Raw genomic sequence first — 6,000 nt, 5'->3', positions numbered from 1 at the left:
GGCAACCTGCACCAAGTAGACCGCAACTTTTTTGTACCATGCCCGGGTTTTGCGCATGGCGTTATATGGCGTGAGGACTTGATCAGAGAGATCAACTCCTCCCATATACCGATTGTAGTCGACGATACAATCGGGCTTGAGGACCGTTGCCGCGGTACCTCGCACAGGGACAGGGGTGGTGCTGTTACCGTGGATTGTGGACAGCATAAGGACATCCCTCTTGTCCTTATACCTGACCAGCAACAGGTTTCCACTAGTAAGTGCACGGGTCTCACCCCTGGGGATAGGTACCTGGAGGGGGTAGGCAGGGAGGCTGCGTTGATTTTTCTGCACGGTCCCACAAGCGAACGTGGATCTGGCGGCAAGGGACCTGAACAAGGGAATGCTGGTATAAAAGTTGTCCACGTACAAGTGGTAACGGTTATCCAGCAGTGGGTACATAAGGTCCCACACGAGTTTCCCGGTAACACCCAGAGTGGGGGGACATTCTGGGGGTTGAATCCGGGAATCTCGCCCCTCGTACACACGAAATTTGTAAGTGTACCCTGAGGTACTCTCACAAATTTTGTATAGCTTCACGCCATAACTCGCCCGCTTTGTGGGAATATATTGGCGGAAACTGAGTCTCCCGTTGAACGCAACGAGAGACTCATCAACCGCGACCTCCCTTCCAGGTACGTAGGCCTGCTGAAATGTGGCCCCAAAGTGATCGATGACCGGCCGTATCTTATACAGCCGGTCATAGGCAGGATCACCTTGGGGTGGACATGCTGCATTATCGGAATAATGCAGACATTTCCGGATGGCCTCAAACCGGGGACGTGTCATGACCATACTGTACAGTGGGGTCTGGTATAGGACGTCCCCACTCCAGTATTGCCTGACACTGGGTTTTTGGACTAGACCCATATGCAGCACGAGGCCCCAAAATGTCCTCATCTCGGCTGCACTGACCGGCGTCCAGCCACCGGGTCTAGCCAAAAATGAGCCTGGGTTTTGAGCGACGAACTGTTGGGCGTACAGATTCGTCTGCTCCACCATCAGATTCACCAGTGGGTTACTGAAAAAAAAACTAAAATAGTCAATTTCAGTAAACCCCACTGTGGGAATCTGGATTCCAGGATTGCCAGCAAAATCCGGAATCTCAGGCTCAAAGTCCACTGGGGGACACCAGCTAAGTTCATCGGCAGGGGGCTCCGGTGGACTTATTTGGTGGGCCGGGAAACCAGTACGAACCCCAGGGCGGCTCGTACCAGGGTGGGCCACAGGATCCCTAGCATGTGGGGCCCCTGGCTCCGCCTGGCGGCGTCTCCGCCGCCTTTGTGGCTCATCGGCATCAGATGATGATGAGGAGGATGCGGATGATAAAAGGAACGTGGGGTCATCCTCATCCTCACTGGGGCTCTCAGAGTCGGAAGCAATCTGGGCGTATGCCTCCTCGGCCGAAAACATCCGGCGGGCCATGGGTGTGTGTGCGTGTAGGTGTGCGTGTGTGTAAACCTTTATTATATGTGCGTGTGTGTGGGGGCAACGGGTGTTCGCATACTAAAAAAGGCAAAAAAAGAAAGGGCAAGTGTTAGGAAAAAAAAAAGTTCAAACTTGCTGATCAACGGTACAACGCTGATCAGCGGACGGTGGGGTGCGATGCGCTAACAGTGGACGGACGCTAAAAAGTGACGGCCAGTCAGCGCACGCAGAAAAAAAAAAAAAGTGGTGGTAAGGGGGCTGGTGGTCAGGGGAGAGGGGGGGCTGGTGGTCGGGGCTGGTGGTGGGGAAGGGGGGTGGGGTGGGGGTCTGGTGGTAGGGGGGTCTGGTGGTAGGGGGGTCTGGTGGGGGGGGCAAGTGGCAGGGGGGGATCTGGGGTCTGATGGATGGATCAAAGAAAGTTTGGAAATAAAAGTGTTTTTTTTTTCCTAACTAACTTTTCCCTTCTTTCCCTGCCTAACGGTGCCTCTCCCTCACTGACCCTAACCTACCTGGGTGGCGATGGGTGCAGGAGGGTGATGGATGCCGATTAGGGGGACACAGGAGCTGGTTCTGGACGGTGCTGCACGGTCAGGGTGCTGGACAGGAAGAGGAGGGGAGAGAGGAGAGCAGGAAGTTTGAATCTCGCGCCTCTCTCCCCTGCACCAATCAGCACCCTGGACAGCAGGCATCAGCACCAGGGCCAGCACCGCCTCTTCAAATCCTCGGACTGCGATAGGTGGTGTATAATTACGCCACCGATCGCAGTCTTTTTCCGGTTCATCGGGTCACAGGACACCCGAATAGACCGGAAACGCAGAAAACCACAGGTCTGAATTGACCTGCGGTTTTCTGCGATCGTCGATGCGGGGGGGGTCAAATGACCCCCCCCCTGCATTGTTACGGGATGCCGGCTGAATGATTTCAGCCTAAATTCCGTTCCGATTAACCCTTGGGGCGCCGTAATGCCGATTTCAAGTTAGGACGTACCGGTACGCCCTGAGTCCTTAAGGACTCGGGAAATAGGGCGTACCGATACGCCCTGCGTCCTTAAGGGGTTAATGCTGGATCCGTAATTGCTATTTTAAAGATAATACAACCGGATCAGCAAAAACGCAAAAGTGAATGTAGCCCTAGCTATGTTAATGAGTTTCACTACAGATTTATCATTGAGACTTGTTTAACCACCTCAGCCCCCAGTGCTTAAACACCCTGAAAGACCAGGCCACTTTTTACACTTCTGACCTACACTACTTTCACCATTTATTGCTCGGTCATGCAACTTACCACCCAAATGAATTTTACCTCCTTTTCTTCTCACTAATAGAGCTTTCATTTGGTGGTATTTCATTGCTGCTGACATTTTTACTTTTTTTGTTATTAATCGAAATTTAACGATTTTTTTGCAAAAAAATGACATTTTTCACTTTCAGTTGTAAAATTTTGCAAAAAAAATGACATCCATATATAAATTTTGCTCTAAATTTATTGTTCTACATGTCTTTGATAAAAAAAAAATGTTTGGGTAAAAAAAAAATGGTTTGGGTAAAAGTTATAGCGTTTACAAACTATGGTACAAAAATGTGAATTTCCGCTTTTTGAAGCAGCTCTGACTTTCTGAGCACCTGTCATGTTTCCTGAGGTTCTACAATGCCCAGACAGTACAAACACCCCACAAATGACCCCATTTCGGAAAGTACACACCCTAAGGTATTCGCTGATGGGCATAGTGAGTTCATAGAACTTTTTATTTTTTGTCACAAGTTAGCGGAAAATGATGATTTTTTTTTTTTTTTCTTACAAAGTCTCATATTCCACTAACTTGTGACAAAAAATAAAAACTTCCATGAACTCACTATGCCCATCACGAAATACCTTGGGGTCTCTTCTTTCCAAAATGGGGTCACTTGTGGGGTAGTTATACTGCCCTGGCATTCTAGGGGCCCAAATGTGTGGTAAGGAGTTTGAAATCAAATTCTGTAAAAACTGACCAGTGAAATCCGAAAGGTGCTCTTTGGAATGTGGGCCCCTTTGCCCACCTAGGCTGCAAAAAAGTGTCACACATCTGGTATCTCCGTATTCAGTAGAAGTTGGGGAATGTGTTTTGGGGTGTCATTTTACATATACCCATGCTGGGTGAGATAAATATCTTGGTCAAATGCCAACTTTGTATAAAAAAATGGGAAAAGTTGTCTTTTGCCAAGATATTTCTCTCACCCAGCATGGGTATATGTAAAAAGACACCCCAAAACACATTCCCCACCTTCTCCTGAGTACGGAGATACCACATGTGTGACACTTTTTTGCAGCCTAGGTGGGCAAAGGGGCCCATATTCCAAAGAGCACCTTTCGGATTTCACTCGTCATTTTTTACAGAATTTGATTTCAAACTCCTTACCACACATTTGGGCCCCTAGAATGCCAGGGCAGTATAACTACCCCACAAGTGACCCCATTTTGGAAAGAAGAGACCCCAAGGTATTCGCTGATGGGCATAGTGAGTTCATGGAAGTTTTTATTTTTTGTCACAAGTTAGTGGAATATGAGACTTTGTATGAAAAAAAAAAAAATATAAAAAAAATCATCATTTTCCACTAACTTGTGACAAAAAATAAAAAATTCTAGGAACTCGCCATGCCCCTCACGGAATACCTTGGGGTGTCTTCTTTCCAAAATGGGGTCACTTGTGGGGTAGTTATACTGCCCTGGCATTTTCCAGGGGCCCTAATGTGTGGTAAGTAGGTAAATGACCAGTGAAATCCAAAAGGTGCTCTTTGGAATATGGGCCCCTTTGCCCACCTAGGCTGCAAAAAAGTGCCACACATGTGGTATCTCCGTACTCAGGAGAAGTTGGGGAATGTGTTTTGGGGTGTCTTTTTACATATACCCATGCTGGGTGAGAGAAATATCTTGGCAAAAGACAACTTTTCCCATTTTTTTTATACAAAGTTGGCATTTGACCAAGATATTTATCTCACCCAGCATGGGTATATGTAAAATGACACCCCAAAACACATTCCCCACCTTCTCCTGAGTACGGAGATACCAGATGTGTGACACTTTTTTGCAGCCTAGGTGGGCAAAGGGGCCCATATTCCAAAGAGCACCTTTCGGATTTCACTCGTCATTTTTTACAGAATTTGATTTCAAACTCCTTACCACACATTTGGGCCCCTAAAATACCAGGGCATTATACCTACCCCACAAGTGACCCCATTTTGGAAAGAATAGACCCCAAGGTATTCGCTGATGGGCATAGTGAGTTCATGGAAGTTTTTATTTTTTGTCACAAGTTAGTGGAATATGAGACTTTGTATGAAAAAAAATAAAAAAAAAAAATCATCATTTTCCACTAACTTGTGACAAAAAATAAAAAATTCTAGGAACTCGCCATGCCCCTCACGGAATACCTTGGGGTGTCTTCTTTCCAAAATGGGGTCACTTGTGGGGTAGTTATACTGCCCTGGCATTTTCCAGGGGCCCTAATGTGTGGTAAGTAGGTAAATGACCAGTGAAATCCGAAAGGTGCTCTTTGGAATATGGGCCCCTTTGCCCACCTAGGCTGCAAAAAAGTGCCACACATGTGGTATCTCCGTACTCAGGAGAAGTTGGGGAATGTGTTTTGGGGTGTCTTTTTACATATACCCATGCTGGGTGAGAGAAATATCTTGGCAAAAGACAACTTTTCCCATTTTTTTTATACAAAGTTGGCATTTGACCAAGATATTTATCTCACCCAGCATGGGTATATGTAAAATGACACCCCAAAACACATTCCCCACCTTCTCCTGAGTACGGAGATACCAGATGTGTGACACTTTTTTGCAGCCTAGGTGGGCAAAGGGGCCCATATTCCAAAGAGCACCTTTCGGATTTCACTCGTCATTTTTTACAGAATTTGATTTCAAACTCCTTACCACACATTTGGGCCCCTAAAATACCAGGGCATTATACCTACCCCACAAGTGACCCCATTTTGGAAAGAATAGACCCCAAGGTATTCGCTGATGGGCATAGTGAGTTCATGGAAGTTTTTATTTTTTGTCACAAGTTAGTGGAATATGAGACTTTGTATGAAAAAAAAAAAAAAAAAAAAATCATCATTTTCCACTAACTTGTGACAAAAAATAAAAAATTCTAGGAACTCGCCATGCCCCTCACGGAATACCTTGGGGTGTCTTCTTTCCAAAATGGGGTCACTTGTGGGGTAGTTATACTGCCCTGGCATTTTCCAGGGGCCCTAATGTGTGGTAAGTAGGTAAATGACCAGTGAAATCCGAAAGGTGCTCTTTGGAATGTGGGCCCCTTTGCCCACCTAGGCTGCAAAAAAGTGTCACACATCTGGTATCTCCGTACTCGGGAGAAGTTGGGGAATGTGTTTTGGGGTGTCTTTTTACATATACCCATGCTGGGTGAGAGAAATATCTTGGCAAAAGACAACTTTTCCCATTTTTTTATACAAAGTTGGCATTTGACCAAGATATTTATCTCACCCAGCATGGGTATATGTAAAATGACACCCCAAAACACATTCCC

The sequence above is a fragment of the Bufo bufo genome, chromosome 3, assembly GCF_905171765.1.
Source record: "Bufo bufo chromosome 3, aBufBuf1.1, whole genome shotgun sequence".
Taxonomy (NCBI): Eukaryota; Metazoa; Chordata; class Amphibia; order Anura; family Bufonidae; genus Bufo; species Bufo bufo.
This window is presented reverse-complemented; position numbering follows the sequence as displayed.